General features: G+C 41.9%; 1 protein-coding gene across 3 annotated transcripts in view; it reads right to left on the reverse strand.

Annotated features, from left to right (window-relative positions):
- Positions 1–15,777, reverse strand: part of LOC140737623 (methyl-CpG-binding domain protein 3-like) — a 131,326-nt gene that overhangs the window by 68,366 nt on the left and 47,183 nt on the right. The gene's annotated exons all lie outside the window — the stretch shown is intronic.

Genomic DNA, 15,777 nt, shown 5'->3' on the forward strand with positions numbered 1-15,777 from the left:
CTACCTCCACCACCAGTATGCATCAATTCATGTCCTGATGTTCTGTTTTTGTTTGTAGAGATACAGTGTGGAACAGGCACTTCTGGCCCAATGAGACACACCACACAGCAACACACATACTTACAATGATCAATTAACCTACCAACCCGAATGTCTTTGGATTATGAGAGGAAACCAGAGCACCCAGAGGAAACCCATGGGGTCATAGGGAGAACATAAACATTCTTTTACAGACAATGGCGGGAAATGTACTCAAAACTCTAGAACATCCCAAGCTACAACAGTGTTGCACTAACCACTACATTACCCAAGTTCTTCAGGACTAGTAGTACATGGGCAAAGACTATTTCACTGTGTGAAAAAATCCATCATGATAAAGATGACCAGAAAACTTAATAAAATTGGTGTATTTTATTCCTCATAATGATAAACCTTACAAAATTTTCCAGAGGAAGAAGAAAGCACAATTAACCATAATGGATAGATTAACGGTTCCCTACAGCAAACTAAGTGATTCAATCTCAACTGGAACATGTGCAGACCTGCCCTTAGGAACACTCACAATTTTCAACAGCTACAGTATATTGATCTTATAACTTGATGCATAATGAAAAACTGTTCCTATATTGTTATCATTTAAACATAGAACATAGACTCAGTGGCCACTTTATTAGGTATACCTGTACAAATGGCCGTTAATGCAAATATCTAATCAACCATTCATGTGGCAACAACTCAATGCATAAAAAACATGCAGACATGTTCAGACTGAACATCAGAATGGGGAAGAAATGTAGTAAGACCATAAAATATAGGAGCAGAATTATGCAAACACGAGGAAATCTGCAGATGCTGGAAATTCAAGCAACACACACAAAATGCTGGTGGAATGCAGCAGGCCAGCCAGCATCTATAGGAAGAAGCACAGTCGAAGTTTCGGGCCGAGACCCTTCATCAGGACTAACTGAAAGAAAAGATAGTAAGAGATTTGAAGGTGGGAGGGGTTGGGGGAGATCCGAAATAATAGGAGAAGACAGGAGAGGGAGGGATAAAGCCAAGAGCTGGAAAGTTTATTGGCAAAAGGGATACACAGCTGGAGGAGGGAAAGGATCATGAAAGCAGAATCATTCAGCCTATCTAGTCTGCTCCACCATTCCTTATCCCCCTCGACCCCATTCTCCTGCCTTTCCCCATAACCTTTAATGCCCAGACTAATCAATTACCTATCAGCCTCCCCAGTCATCTGTGGCAATTAACTCCACAGATTCACCACCCTCCGGTTAAAGAAATTCCTCATCTGTTTCAAATGGTCGTTCCTCTATTCTGAGGCTGTACCCCCCATCCTAAGCTCACCCACTATATGAAACATTCTCTCCAAATTCATTGATAATTCGATAGGTTTCAATAAGATTCCCCATCATTCTTTTAACTCCAGCAAGTATAGGCCCCTCGTACATGAAACACTCCTCATACGTGAAACCTTTCATTCCTGGAAACATTCTTGTGACCCTCCTCTTGACTCCTTCCAATGTCAGCATGTCTTAGATGAGTGGCCAAAAACTGTTCATAATACTCCATCATATGGTTTAACCCAGTGGTCCCCAACCACCGGGCCACAAAGCATGTGCTACCAGGCCGCAAGGAAACGATATGATTTGGCAATATGAAACAATATGAGTCAGCTGCACCTTTCCTCATTCTGTCACACCCACCGTTGAACTTGAACGCACTCGAGGTCATTACGCATGCAAAGTCATTACCCAGGCAGGTCATCAGTCATCTAAACACAGTGATACCCTAGAGGGATCACTGGTTGGCATCGGGTAACTGGCTCGGGCGGTCGGCCAGAAGTGCTGTTGCTACTGGTCTGAAGCGCCTACAGATGGGCGCCACCTCTAAACCTGTTTAGCACACCGAATGTTCGTGGGAACCTGGTGCTAAAATATTTGCAGACGACCTAATTCTGGCTCAGGGTTTCGTAAGTAGCAGAGCAGCTACCTCACTGCAATCTACTGAAAGTCATCCCTCCAGCCAAACTTTTGTCAGTCGATAGGTCCTACAAAGGGGGGCAGGCGCGCGTGCTGTCATACTCCTCGCTCAGTTGGTCACCCTCTCCAGACTGCGACCGCCATGGCCCCGGCACGGGAACCTCCGGCCCTTACCTTGTCCTCTCACCCCACCCACGACCAGCTGCACCTGGGCAAGGTGTCTGGTGGTGAGTAGGCGGGAGGCTGGAGTTCGGGTGCAGAGACGGCCTAATGAGGCAATGAAGCCCTCAAAACTGCTCCAGCACCTTGAGTCCAAGCACCCTGCACTTCAAGACAAACACGTTGAGATTTTTGAGCGAAAAAAACGTGAGCAAGTGGGACAGAAGCAAATGCTGAGAGCCACAAAAACTAAGTTGCGGAATAGACTGGACATAAGGAACCCCCTTCGAGTATCACTGTCTCCCATCAGCCTACGATGGGACTGTCTTGTTGCAGGGAAACAAGGCCAGGGCTCCCACTGATTCAGTGATATTGGTGTGTTGCAATGATTTTATATGTTCATACAAGGAAAATATGCGCTGTGTGTTTAATATCCAAATGTTACTTAAAACATTATGATGCTATTTACTTATAAGTGAGTTATTATTGACTTATCACTATATTCATGCGAGGAAAATATGCGCTCTGTGTTTAATAAATTTGTTAGATAAACCCTTTTAGAAATGAAATTGAGTGTATTAGCCATTTATAAATGACTTATAGTTGACTCATCATCTATATTCTGGTTGTGATTAATAGCCCCACCCCCCATCGGCCAGTCCGCAGGAATATCGTCAATAGTAAACCGGTCCGCGGTGCAAAAAAAGGTTGGTGACCCCTGGTTTAACCAATGCCTTATAAAGCATGGGCGTTCCATTCTTTTTTTTATTTTCTTTATTTTACTTAACGAGACAGTGCAGAGTAGGCCCTTCTGTCCTTGGGGCTACATCACCCCAGCAAACTCTGACAAACCCAATGAACCATAAACTAATCAGAGACAATTTGCAATAACCAATTAACCGGCATCAGTTTGGACTGTGGGAGGAAACCGCAGCCTCCAGACAAAACCCACACATTCCACAGGGATGATGCACAGAGACTCCTTACAGACGGCGCTGGAAATTAACTCTGAACACCAGAGTCATGCTAACCACGACTCTACTGTGGCTTATATTCTCATCCTTGCTAGATGAAAGCTAACGTTCGATTTTAAAGTTCAAAGTAAATTTATTATCAAAGTACATATATTTTGCATATACAACCCTGAGTTTCATTTGCTTGCAGGCATACTCAGTAAATTCAAGAACCACAACAGAATCAATGAAAGACCACACCCAACACAACAGACAAACATCCAGTGTGAAAAAGACACCAACTTTGCAAATACAAAAGAGAAAAATAATAATAAATACATATAAAAATATTGAGAACATGAGATGAAGAAAGCATGACCTTTGTGGTGCGGGTCCCTGATGATGAATACTGCTTTTCTGTGACAATGCTTCATTTAGATATGCTCAGTGATGGGGAGGGCTTTACCTGTAATGGACCGCGCCATATCCACTACCATTTGTAGGATTTCCCATTCAAGGGCGTTGGGTGTTTCCATAACAGACTGCAATGCAACTAGTCAATATACTGTTCACCATACATCTATATAAGTTGTCAAAGTATTAGATGTCACACAGAATCATCACAAGTTTCAAAGGAACTAGAGGCGCAGCCGTGCTTTCTTTGTAAATGCATGTGCATGGTGGGGATTGGTCATGTACCTCAAATTTCCTTCTGAAGTCAATAATCAGCTCCTTGGTCTTGCTGACATTGAGTGAGAGTTTGTCTTCCTTACCATCAACTCCACCTGCAAGTTAACCTTTAAGGAACCCTGCATAAGTCCCTTTCACACCTGATTTTTGAATTTTCTCCATTTAGAAAATGGTCTATGTCTTTACTCCTACAAAAGTGCTTGATTATATACTTCCTTAAATTATATTCCATCTGCTACTTCCTTGCCCATTCCCCCAATCTGTCTCTGTCTTTCTGCACTGTGCCTACTTTCTCAACACTACCTGCTCCTCCACCTACCTTTGTATCGTCCACAAAACTTGAACTCAAGGCCATTAATTCTGTCATCCAAATCACTGACATATAATGTGAAAAGAAATGGTCCCAACACCAACCCCTACAGAACACCACTAGTCACCGGCAGCCAACCAGAAAAGGCCTCTTTTCTTCTCACTCTTTATGTCCTAACAGTCAGCCAATCTTCTGTCCATACTTGTATCTTTCCTGTAATACCGTAAGCCTCATCTTGTTAAGCAGCTTCGTGTGTGCCACTTTGAACCTGGAACGATTGCTGGTGCCAGATGGGATAGTACAAGTATCTCAGAAACTGCTGATCTGCTGGAATTTTCACACACAACAGTCTCTAGAGCTTACAGAGAATGGTGTGAAAAACAAAAGAACACCCAGCGAACAGCAATTCTGTGGGCAAAAACACCTTGTTAACGAGCTTGGTCAGAGGAGAATAGTCAGACTGGTTCAAGCTGACAGGAAGGCGACAGTAACTCAAATAACCACACATTACAACACTGCTGTGCAGAAGAGCATCTCTGAATGCACAACATATCAAACCTTGAAATGGATGGGCTATAGCAGCAGAAGACCATGAAGATACTTTCAGTGGCCACTTTATTAGGAACAGGAGGCACTTAATAAAGTGGCCAAGATTGTAGAACTTACTTAAACGACACACACAAAATACTGGACGACCTCAGCAGTCCAGGCGGCATCTTTGTAAAAGAGTAGACAGCTGACATTTCAGGCCGGGACCCTTCATCAGGACTAGAAAGGAAGGGGGGAAAGGAGTCAGAATAGGAAGGTGGGGGGGGATGGGAGGAAGAAGTACAAGGAGGAAGATGATAGGTGAAACCAGGAAAGGGAAAGGGGATGAAGTAAAGTCTCCTGCCACAATGAGGCCACACTGTGGTTGGAGGAGCAATACCATATATTCTGTCTGGATAGCCCCCAACCTGATGGCATGAACATTGATTTCTTAAACTTCCTTTAATTTCCCCCTCCCCCTGCTCTCCTTCACCATTCCCAGTTCCTATTTTGCTCTCTCACTTTATCTCCTTACCTGCCCATCACCTCCCTCTGGTGCTCCTCCCCCTTCCCTTTCTTCTGTGGTCTTCTATCCTCTCCTATCAGATTCCCCCTTCTCCAGCCCTTTATCCTTTTCACCAATCAACTTCCCAGCTCCTTACTTCACTGCCCCCAGTTTCAACCTATCACCTGCCACCTTATACTTCTTCCTCCCTCCCCCATCTTTTTACTCTGACTTCTCTTTCGTTCCATCCTGAAGAAGGGTTTCAGCCTAAAACGTCGACACTTTACTCTTTTCCATAGATGCTGCCTGACCTGCTGAGTTCCTCCAGCATTTTGTGGGCGTTGCTTTGGATTTCCAGCATCTGCAAATTTTCCTGTGTTTATTGTTAACGAAGTGCATTGTTTATGGCAGCATACAAGAGATGGTTGTAGATAAAGAAAGAAATTAAATGTGTCATTACCAACCATTATGGTTTACTGATGTACTATACATGAACATGATACAGAAATTTTCTTTTTCAGATATGTTAAATATTTCTTGTCCTGGACAACAATGTTAAAGTAATTCTTTTCCTAACCTTCTTCCGCATTCCATCAGTCCCCATTCCCCAACAATATTTCTCAATTTTAAGAACAGCCATGGAGCAGGAGTTCCCAATCTGGGGTCCACAGACCCCTTGCTTAATGGTATAGGTCCATGGCATAAAAAAAAGTTGGGAACCCCTGGCACAGAGTGTTGGTGCTCTGCATTCTGCCCAACTAGTCCATGCCAAACAAGATGTCAAACTGAACTGGAACTCAGCAAGACAGGCAGCGGTGAAGGGAAGAATAATAAACACTTGTTCAAATAAAATTTTGAAAAGATAGAAGTAGGAAAGTTGTTTCCATTGGTAGGTGAGACTAGAACTAGGGGACATTGCCTCAAGATTCAGGGGAGAAGATTTAGGACGGAGACGAGGAGAAACTGTTTTTCCCAGAGAGTGGTGAATCTGTGGAATTCCCTACCCAGGGAAACAGTTGAGGCTTCTTCACTAAAAATATTTAAGAAACAGATAGATAGGTTTTTACATAGTAAAGGAATTAAGGGTTATGGGGAAAAGGCAGGTAGATGGAGCTAAGTTTAGTGGACATATCAGCCATGATCTTATTGAATGGCAGGGCAGGCTCGATGAGCCGGATGGCCTACTCCTGCTCCTATTTCTTATGTTCTATACCTGAAAATAAACTTAATAAAAATTGCTGGCCAACTTCTAGTGATGTGTGATAGAGCATAATGACATACAAAATGACAGTGTGATACTCCAACTACAGCAGGACAGATCAGAAAACACCCCAACAGTGATTAGGACGGCTCAGTACATCATTGGGAGTCAACTACCAGACCTGGAGATAATCGACAACTCTGGATGCCTACACCACGCTCATAACATCATTAAAGACCCATCCCATCCTGGACACTGCCTGATCAATCTCCTGTCCTCTCATAGGAGATACAGAAACATCTTAGCAAAGACAGTAAGACAAAAAAAGTTTCTTCCTGAGGGCTGATGTGCATCTGAATAATGCTCCGTCCCAGCTTGCCAATGGCCTTTGAGTGTCATGGACAATCAAAGTCACTTGTTACAGGTAAATATGAGGATTTTTTAAAAAATTAAGCATGCATTGTAAATATCTGTTTTAACAGACTGGAGTAGCACCGCAATCTCGTTGCCCTGAGTAATGACAATAAAGTTCTATTCTATTCTGCTCCTAAATGCACACAAATCAACTTTCTGTTCTGCTGACGGTTTAACCTAATGCAATTGTTCCAGTAGCTACTTCATGAACCCTCACTGTGTAATATAATCACTGAATAATAAGAACACTTATACCAACATGAATTGAGTCAAGTTCTGAAATATCACCAGACACATTATTATATCTTTGCCACTGCACATAGACACACATCGATCAACTGCTTACACTCTTTGCGCAGTATTTATTATTCTGCTCCAAAACACCAGGGATGAAAACATCCACTTTGATATTTTCTTACAATTCACGAAGTTATTGTGTGCTGGGATAGGACTTACATCAAGTTCCAGTTCAAGATTGTCATCTGACCAAATAAAACATGTTCCTCTGGCCCACAGTGCATCCACAAAATGTGCATCACGCACAGAGCATAAACCAATATATTACCATACATAAGTAAATAAAATATAATTCAAAATGCATGTAGTGTGAAGCACAGGTAAACAGCTCATTGCCCTAGTGACAAGATCTCAGTGGTGGCAGGGTGTTCATTAGTCTTACAGGCCAAGGAAAGAACCTGCTACCCAGGCCTAAGATAGTGTGGACATGGACAGGATGCTTCCTGTAGTGGGGGAGTCCAGGAGCAAAGGACACAATTAGAAGGAAGTCCCTTTAGTTATGATGAGAAGGGTTATCTTTAGCCAAAGGGTGTACAAACTCCTTACAGACAGTGCCAGATTTAAACTCAGAACTCTGGCTCTTCAAGCTCTAATTGTGTCGTGCTGTTACAGTATTGCAGCTCCCTGGATCACATATCATAAATATGTGTTCCTGTATCTGTGCTGCCATATAACCTGTGATTAACTTGAGGGAAAAGTGAACACAAGAGATTTTGCAGATGCTGGAACTCCAGAGCCACACACAAAAATTGCCCGAGGAATTCAGCCTGTCAGGCGGCATCTCAACTTAGTGACACCAAAACAGAATGTTGATTTCTCTAACTTCCAGCAATTTCTCCCCTTTCCTCTTCTCTCTTTTTCTATTCCAAATTCTGGCTCCCCTCTTAACCTCTCTTCTCCTCACCTGTCCATTACCCCTCTCTGGTCCCTACCTTCTTTCCCTTTCTCCCATGCTCCACTCTCCTCTCCCACCAGATTTCTTCCGTCCTTTACCACTTCCACCTAACTCATCCCAGCTTCTCACTTTATACCCCACCTTCCCTCACCTGGTGCCAGCTTTACACTAAAGTCACAGTAAATTTATTATCAATTTACCATATATTACCTTGAGACTCATTTTTTACAGGTATTTACAAGAAAATAAAGAAATGCAGGACGGAGCTAAGAGGGAGAGCAGAGCTAAGATGTTGTCAGAGGGTGCCTTCTTCAAACTCATCAGTGAAATAGCTTAATTTCTTCCCTCTAATGTCTCTTTTTCAAGAAGGATGGGGTTCTGTTGAAGTCCATGACCTACAGCTGCACTCAAACTGTGGTTCTTTACTGCGGATGTTTATTGATATCCCCAGGATGCGGCCTTGAAGACACGCCATTGGGAAGGGGGGAGGAGTGAGGGGGTGAGGGGGGTGAGAGGGCACCTGTGGCTTGTCGAACTGTTGCGTGAACAATTAGTTTTTACTGGACTGCAGATCATGGTCTCACTTTGGGAGCTTTGTTATTGGTTAATTGGTGGGTGCTGATACTTTCTGCTGAAATAAGTGGGGGAGTGGGAGGACAGCTTTGCTTTGGGAGCAAAGTGGGATGCTTTGCTGCCGATTGTGCATGAGAGAGGGTTGAGGGGGACTTTGGGGTTCTAATGTTTTACTGCCATTCGTTCTTTGGGGTTCTCTTCTGTTTTCATGGATGTCTGAGAAGAGCAAGAATTTCAGGTTGTATACTGTATACACTCTCTGATATTAAGTGGAACCATTGAATCATTAGACAATAGAATTTATTAAAAACTATACATAAGGAAGACTGATCCCTTCCTCCACCTTATTGTTCTCACTTTTGCACTCTTACTTTCCAGTCCTAAGGAAGGGTTTTGGTCCGAAACATAAGCTGTTAATCTTTTCAGTAAACTGTTTATCCAGCTGATGAATTGGTGTTAAGAACAACCACCTAAGCCTATATGTGGAGAAGAACAAGGAAGTCATTATGGACTTCAGGAAGGTGACGAGGAACCATCCCCCTGGCTCCTCCATAGAGATAGTTAAATGCACTAAGTTCCTGGGAGTTCCCATCCCAGGCCTCACCTGGTCCCTCAATATCTCCTCCCTGAATAAGAAAGCACAGCAGCACTTCCACTTCCTGAGGAGATTGAGGCAAGTGAAGCACTCCCCCATCAACCAATCTTAACTGCGTTTAACAGGAGCACTATTGAGACCATCTTGACAAGTTGCATCTCGACCTGGTATAGGAGCAGTCAAGCATCAGACCTGAAGTCACTACAGAGGACTCTGAGAACAACTGGGAGGATCATGGGTGTCTGCCCACCATCCATTGAGGACATTTCTCAGGAGCGCTGCATACACAGGGCCCTTAGTATTATTAAGGACCCACCCATCCATCCAGCATCCTGTTTGACCTTCTACAACCAGGCAGGAGACTCCAATGCATAAAAATAAGAATGGTCAGGATGGGAAACAGTATCTTCCATTAGGCTTTTGAACTCCCTGCCATATCATTTTCAAAGTATTACTGGTTAATCTGTTCATATCTTACAATATTTAATTTATGCACTTTAGTTTGTTATTTATATGTGAGTCATCTGTAGATTTTTATCTTTACCTCCATATCTTATCTCCTGTTATGTATTATGCATACTACTGTCCTTTACATCCCAGTTCGGTGAAACACTCTCTTGTTTCTATGCACATTATATGGTTATATATGTTTTACACATGTATATAGTTATATGACAATAAACAACTTGACTTGATAATACAATTATTTTGAACTTTGAAAGTTGTTTTTCTTCTGTTACATATTGCTCCAACACACCATAGCAAATTCCGTATAGTATCTTGGAATAAAGTTAATCCTTGTTGCACAAGGACCAAAACAAGACACATCAGCTCCAAAGCAGTCTGACATCTGTTAACTGTGCAGTTTAATTGAAGACATAATCCTGTGTAAATGTTAGCTCCAGCAAGTAATGATTAATGAATTAAAATCATTCAACTGGGTCACCTTCAAAAAGTCAACAAATCTAAAAGCTCAGAAATTATACAGCAGTCCATCTACTCACCATTCAAAATCTCCCCATTGGACCAATTTTATATTCTTGTTGCTTATGAACAAATGAGCAATACTCAAGTCTGGAAATTTCAGATTGTGATCACACATCCTGAGATCTGTATGCCATGAATATCCTGTTTTGTGCTGCTTATATGTAATACAATAATACTTGTTGGAAACCTTTTTTTAATATAATAGTTTTAATTGTTTTAACTTTTTAGCAAACTGGTATTTTTCACAGTATGTGGTGGCTCATCCCCTTGTACTGACAGAAAGCAGTATAGCAGCTAAACTGTTGATCACCTTTCTCATTTCTCAATGGCTAAGTATTAATACATTACCCACATGATGCAATTGTTTTAAATATGTGGTCTATTAACCAGTTTATTTCTATCCAGGGAATTTTCCTCATCTTATCTATAAAAGTGATGGATTTTTCAGATGTCATCTTTTTTTCTCTTCGCATTCTTTGGCACTCATTTAGCTCTTAGAATTGTTTCTCAGCTCTTTATTTGGGTTGCATAGTATTTGTATGTTTGTTTGTACTTTAAAATAAACGATTGTTAGAGTTAAGACTGCTCATCATTCCTGACTTCCATTAGAACCCAGGGGTCAGAAAATAAACAGAGATCCAACATAGCATAAGACATAGGAGCAGAATTAGGCCATTCAGCTCAATAAACCTGCTCTACCATTATATCATGGCTAATATTTTAATCCCTCTTAAATCCATTCTCCTACATTCTCCCAGTAATCTTGGACACCCTTACTAATGAAGAACCTATCAATCTCCACTTAAAATATATCCAATGACTTGCCCTCCACAGTCATTTGTGGCAATAAGTTCCACAGATTCACTACCCTCCCTCTAAAGAAATTCACCCTCATGCCTGTATGAGTTGTTGGACAAAGTGGTAGCACTCCAGAGAGTGTGCGCTCTATCTACCCAACTTGCATTTCAGATAGGATAATCATCACTCCTGCTAATGCCATATTGGATGTCCTTCTATAGGGAATTGATAGAAATGTCACGAGTATACAATGAGGTCATTATAGACATCCCATTGGATTACAAGTTGCCATGTAATATAGTTCCATCTCTTTTTCATAATAAACTGATTAACAGTGGAATTAAGAACAAAAAGTAAAACGCTTGAAGAGAAAGTGCTGAGCAAAGGAAATTGTGTTTAAAAACAATGGTCTAGTGCAGGGGTTTCCAACCTGGGGGCTACAGACCCCTTGGTTAATGATAAGGGTCCAGAGCATAAAACTGGTTGGGAACTCCTGGTCTAGTGAGAGAGAATGACACATTATATGGTGGGCGGCATCACGTACACTTCAGAATCTGTCGCGGCCTTTAACACGCAAATGGGTACTACCGTAGCAGTTAGCCTGACATCCAGCTCAGGACATCTAAGTTCAATTTCAGCATCGACAGAAAAGAGTTTGTGCCTTCTCCCCATGACTGAATGGGTTTTCTCCAGGTGCTCGCATGTCCTCTCACAGTCCCAAGATGGACCGGTTAGTTGGTTAAATGGTCATTGTAAATTGTCCTATAAATAGGCTAGTGTTAAATAACACACACAAAATGCTGGAGGAACTCAGCCAGCCAGGCAGCATCTATGGAAAAAAGTAAACAGTCAACGTTTTGGGCCAAAACCATTCATCAGGACTGGAGAAAACATCGACTGTTTATTCCTCCAGCATTTCATGCGTGTTGCTTGGATTTCCAGCACCTGCAGATTTTCCCTTGTGAGTGTTAAATACATGGGTTGCTGGGTGGTGTGGCTCGTTAAGCTGGAAGGGTCTGTATCTCAAAATGAGGGGTTGCCAAATTGGGACCGTGGACCCCTTGCTTAATGGCATTGGTCCATGACATAAAAAAGGTTGTGAACCTCTACGATAAATAGATAGATCTATCATTAGTTACCAATGTCTTACTCCTACATGAAAGCTATCAATAAGATTGAAAGAGTGCAGAGAAAATTTACAAGGATGTCGCCAGGACTTGAGGACCTGAGTTATAGGGAAGGGTTGAATAGGTTAGGACTTTATTCCCTGAAGCATTAGAAAATGAGGGGAGATTTGATAGAGGTATACGCCTCATAATTTTGTATACGTAGAGAAAATGCAATCAGGCTTTTTCCACTGAGGTTGGGCGAGACTAGAACTAGAGGTCACAGATTAAGCATGAAAGGTGAAATATTTGAGGGGAACATGGGGGGGGGGGAGAATTTCATTGCTGCGAGGGTGGTGAGGGAGTGGATAGGTACAAGGATGGAAGGGGTATGAAGGGCTAAGATCTGGGTGCAGGTCGATGGGACTGGGCAGATTAATAGTTCAGCTCAGACTAGATGGGCTGAAATAGTACTTTATGACTCCGTGACTATACGCTTTCTGAGTAAAAGGCCAGGTCCAAAAATCACATATTACAAAGGATTCACTTAAAATCCCCAGCGTCCAGGACATCTTCAAAGATCAATGCCTCAAAAAGACAGCCTCCATCATTAAAGACCCCCATCACCATTGTTCTCATTGCTGCCATCAGGAAGGAGGTACAGGAGCCTGAAGGATAAAATGAATGTGACAAAATACAGGGCAATCCTGGAGGAAAATCTGATGCAGTCTGCAAGAGAACTGCGACTTGGGAGATTTGTTTTCCAGCAAGACAATGACCCCAAGCATAAAGCCAAAGCTACACAGGAATGGCTTAAAAACGACAAAGTTAATGTCCTGGAGTGGCCCAGTCAGAGTCTAGACCTCAATCCAATTGAGAATTTGCGGATGGGCTTGAACAGGGCTTTTCACTTACGATCCCCATGCAATCTGACAGAGCTTGAGCAGTTTTGTAAAGAAGAATGGGGAAATTTTGCAGTGTCCAGATGTGCAAAGCTGATGGAGACATCCACACAGACTCAAGGCTGTTAATTGCCACCAAAGATGCATCTACTAAATACTGACAAAGGGGGTGAATACTTATGCAATCACATATTTTGTCTTTTATATATCTGGTGACAACTTGGCTATTGGAACAACCATAAATGGATGCGACTGGACGACATGGAATTAATGGAATGATACTTTAACAGAAACCCACGTGAAAGAGGATGCATCAAGCGCATGTGGGTACTCTGGCAACAATGAAGACCATCGTCCACATTCACAGAAAAACAACTGGTTACCCAGCGATCAAACACTGTCAACAGAGGATTGATATCACATCTTGAATTGGAAGACATACAATCACGATGCACCACAGCAACATCACCGCAGAACCAAGCCGATCAGGAAATACGAGTTCAAACCCCACATCCACAATTCACAGATGACAGAAATGCAATACCATCATCTTGCACACGGGAAATGCAACTATTCACACAGTTCCAGAGCACCAACGTGCCAGTACCTGAACCAACCAAAACAGCATCTGAGGAGTACTGGAAGAGTATATGGGAGAAAGAAGCATCACATAACACCAGAGCCCAATGGCTGAAAGACCCACAAGCAAGCCTCTGCAACCTGATAAGTAGATACCGGCCAACCAACCAGACATAGTAATATTGGACAAGGAACAAAAGAAAGCAATTGTAATAAATGTGGCAATCCTGAATGACAGAACATCAGGAAGAAAGTATATGAGAAGCTGGAGAAATACCAGAGCTTGAAAGAGCAGATAAAAAGGATGTGGAAGGTTAAAGCCAGAGTTATCCCGATGGTGATAGGAGCACTTGGAGCTGTGACACCTGGACTGGGAGAGTGGCTCCAACAAATCCCAGGAACAACATCTGAGATCTCAGTCCAGAGAGTGCACCTCTAGGTTCAGCAAGGAATTGGCGCTGAACCCTCAAGCTCACAGGCCTCTGGCAGAGGACCTGAGATTGAGGGAAAAATATACACCACCCATAAGGGACAACAAAAAAAATCTACACACACACGCACCAGTGAAGTTAAACCTGTTTCTGATTCTGAACTCTTCTACATAGGAAAAATTACATCCTTTGAAGTTCCACACAGAGACCATGTACTACTTGTTCTGACAGAATCCTTTCAAACACAAGAATGCAGTTGACAGAAGCAATAGTTCGAAATGTGTAAATATTAAGCAACAAAATGTTCTTATTGCTCCTTATAGGTAAAGCTCTTACAACTGTAATACAATTAAATCTTCACCCTGATCAAATCCAACTGAGAGACAGCTTCGTCAAACCAGTCTGTGATTACTTTTAATAAGATATTTCATTCTGTAAGCAAATACATTAGGGACATTCAAGAGACTCTTAGAGAAGCACGTAGTTGAAAGAAAAATGGAGGGCTGTGTGGGAGGGAAGGGTTAGATTGATCTTGGAGTAGATCAAAGGGTCAGCACAATATTGTGGGCCAAAGGGGTCTGTACTGTACTGTTATGTTTTATGTATGCGATACATCCAACTTTCAAGCCACAGATTTAACAAGATAATGAATTTAAGGTAAGATATTCATGTTCATTTTTTTGTATTTGCACAGTTTGTGTCTTTTGCAATCTGGTTAAATGCCTAGGTTGATGTGGTCTTTCATTGGTTCTATTATGCGTATTATTCTATTGTGGATTTACCGCAGGAAGATGAATCTCAGGGTTCTATATGGTGACGTGTGTATTTTGATAATAAAGTTACTTTGAATTTTAAACACACAAGTTCGGCCACAAAGGGAAGTAAATTATTTCAAATTTAATTTAAAGACACTAGGTAAATAATTATAAAGTGAAATACAGCAGGGTATTCAAATTACTAGCAAATTATTGTGGAGGAGTCAAATAAGGGAGGGTCCAAGAAAAGTAATATCCAACTCAAGCCACAAAGGACAAATCTGAATCTATGGCACAGGACAGGACCACATAGGCAGCACTGTAGCGTAGTGGTTAGCACATTGCTTTACAGCTCTAGCAACTTGGGTTCAATTCCCACCGCTGTCTGTAAGGAGTTTGTATGTTTTTCCCATGACCATGTGGGTTTCCTCCGGGCTCTCCGGTTTTCTCCCACACTCCGAAGACAAGTGGGGTGTTTGGTTAATTGGACATGGGTATAATTGGGCGATCCTGAAAGGACTTATTGTAATGTATCTCTAAATTATGAAGTTAAAGTAAATAAATAAACATCATCATGAATTCATTTACATAAACAAGAATACATAACAAATAAGTTCTTCTCGGGCTTCCAGCCAGGTACAGGTATCAATTATAATCAATGTTTTGATGACAAATTCCCCCATCTTCCTTTTCCAGTACTTACTTTTTTCAAATGTATTTCTTATAGTGTATTATATGTATTGCTGTCACAAAACAACAAATTTCACGACATATGTCAGTGATAATGAACCTGATTTTAAGTATGCTTCTTTTTGTATTATACATACAATACACACTCAGTGGCCACTTCATTAGCTGCACCTGTAAATCCTTCAGGGGCGCCTCGAGTGGCAGCAGAACTCTCAATGGATATGATTAAATATTCTCATTTCAGCCTGATTCTGATGCAAATATCTAATCAGCCAATCATGTGGCAGCAATTCAATGCATAAAAGCATGCAGACATGGTCAAGAGGTTCAGTTGTCGTCCAGACCAAACATCAGAATGGGGAAGAAATGTGATCTAAGTGACTTTGACCATGGAATGATTGTTGGTGCCAGACAGGGTGGT

This window comes from Hemitrygon akajei, chromosome 13 (genome assembly GCF_048418815.1).
Source record: "Hemitrygon akajei chromosome 13, sHemAka1.3, whole genome shotgun sequence".
NCBI lineage: Eukaryota > Metazoa > Chordata > Chondrichthyes > Myliobatiformes > Dasyatidae > Hemitrygon > Hemitrygon akajei.